Source organism: Meriones unguiculatus, chromosome 14 (assembly GCF_030254825.1).
Source record: "Meriones unguiculatus strain TT.TT164.6M chromosome 14, Bangor_MerUng_6.1, whole genome shotgun sequence".
Taxonomy (NCBI): domain Eukaryota; kingdom Metazoa; phylum Chordata; class Mammalia; order Rodentia; family Muridae; genus Meriones; species Meriones unguiculatus.
The window spans coordinates 67806780-67808977 of NC_083361.1; positions in this window are offsets into that span (position 1 = coordinate 67806780).

Genomic DNA, 2198 nt, shown 5'->3' on the forward strand with positions numbered 1-2198 from the left:
TATTTCTTATTCTTCTAGAAAGATCTAAGCTCAATTCCCAGCACCCACTTCAGGGGGCTTACAACTGTCTATAATTACAGCTCCAGGGTATCTGGCTCTTCTGGCTCCACAGGTAGCCCCCCCTCCCACATACATGCACTTGATTTTAAAAATTAAAGTTAAAGTAAGCCAAAATATATTCAATGAAAACTTCCAGATGTAAACAACTCATAGATTTTAAGTAACTTTTATTACAGTGCATTGTTATACACATCCTATTTTATTGTTCATTATTGTTCATTTCTTACCGTGCCCAACTAGTAAATTAAGCTTTATCACACTGTGAGTATATATACAGAGATCACAATTATAGAGAAAGGTGGTATAAATGGGGTTTGGCACCATTTTCGGTTTCAGACATCTGAGAACTATCTGGAAGGTAAAGCAGGGAAGACATGAGGATGTGGGTATGTAGAGCAGGAAGGAAGACAGAAAAGAAGGCTGAGGATACTGCAGATAGGGTGGCAGGGAAAGGTCAGAGGGAGAAAAGTTCATTTTTTTCCCTAAGCCCTGCCGCCAGCTCTCCCAGTGCCACCTGATACATTTTGAAGCTACCACCCTTCTCCAAATACCCCCAACAGCTATCCCTTTCCTGGTCTGGCTTCCACATTTTTGTGGGCCAGACTCTCAGTTTCTCCCTCCAGTGGCCGAGAATTCTGGTAGCCCTGGGAGAAGAAACTAGCTACGGTCCTGGAAGTCTAGGAATGTCATCTTCAAGGACATCTCCAGCTAACATAATGCCAGATCTGCAAGCTGCCAATGTGGGTGAGACCGGGTTCCCTAGAGTATCTGGCTTCGTGGAGCTAAAGTTAGAGAATACAGAAGCGTAAACCAGGAGGCTCCTCAGCCCTCGTGCTATCTCCACTCTCTCCTACCCCATCTCCACATATTTATTTCTTTGTTTCTCTTTGTGTTATATGTACTTATTTGTCTGTCTAGGGTCTGTCTCCTGGCACTAGAATATCAGGCCTGAGATAAAAGGCACCAGGAAGAGAGCCTAGCTCCATGCCAGATCTGATAGGGCATACCTGTGAAGGCAGGAGGATTAGGAAGTCAAGGTCATCCTTGGCTACATGTTGACTTTGAGGCCAGCCTGGGATACATGACAGTGAGGGAGGACTGAGGGAGGAGTGGGGCACTGGGAAGGTGGCTCAGCCGGTGAAATGTTTTCTGTGCAGGCATGAAATCCTGAGCTTAGATCCCCGGGATCCGCATAAAAAGCCAGGTGTGATGGTGTGTACCTGTAAGCTCAGTGCAGGGGGGGGGCAGAGCCAGAAGGCTGTCCAGGCTTGCTAGCCAAAAAGTCAGTGAGCTTCAGCTGCAGTGAGAGAGACTCTGTCTCAAAAATAAGACATTGAACAGTTGAAGAAGGTCAATTCATACTGACCTCTTGCTACACATACATGCACATACATATGAACACATACATGAATATGTATACATATTCATATCACAGGAGAAAGGGAGGAAGGGGAAGAGAAGGAGAGAGCCTGAAGGGGAGAAACAGAGAGAACCTAATTTTAGGTAGTTGCTTATGAATTATTTTCCTGAGTTAACAAATGAATGGTTTCAGTTTGTTTACCTGAGCAGCCACTGCCTACACAGCACAGGACTATGCCTGAGTATCTTTAACAAAGATGACACCCACACACACAGAGACCCCAAAAAGGAAGCACAGGTTTGTCCCTTCCGACAAAGCAGAACAAGCTTTTCTCCTTCAGTTACAGAGGGCTTGGTGTGCTCTTGGGTGTCCGGCTGTGAGCTTCATGGAAGAGGTGAGCTTGCCGTGGGATTGTCAGTGTAGGGGCTGGCTTTTCTCACCTCGTGCACCCTTGGCAGATGACTCCAGACCTCCTCCTCCACACTCCTCTGTTGACTAGGACCCCTACTGAGCACCTGCAGGTGGGAACTCAGGGCTTGTCCTTCGAGACCAGGGTTCAAGAATCCATTGCACAAGTCTGTCAGGCAGGTGGGGCTTTACCTGAGGAACTTCCTCTGAAGGTGGGCATTCCTTGATGAGCAGTGATGAGCTATAGGAACAGGATGGTTCTTTCTTTCCACAGCCAGGGAGGGGCAGGGTGGCGCTCCACCCTGGCAGGCCCCGGGGAAGATGCGGTTAAGGAGCACAGGCTGTTCGCATGTCTTCTTCCAAAGGTGTG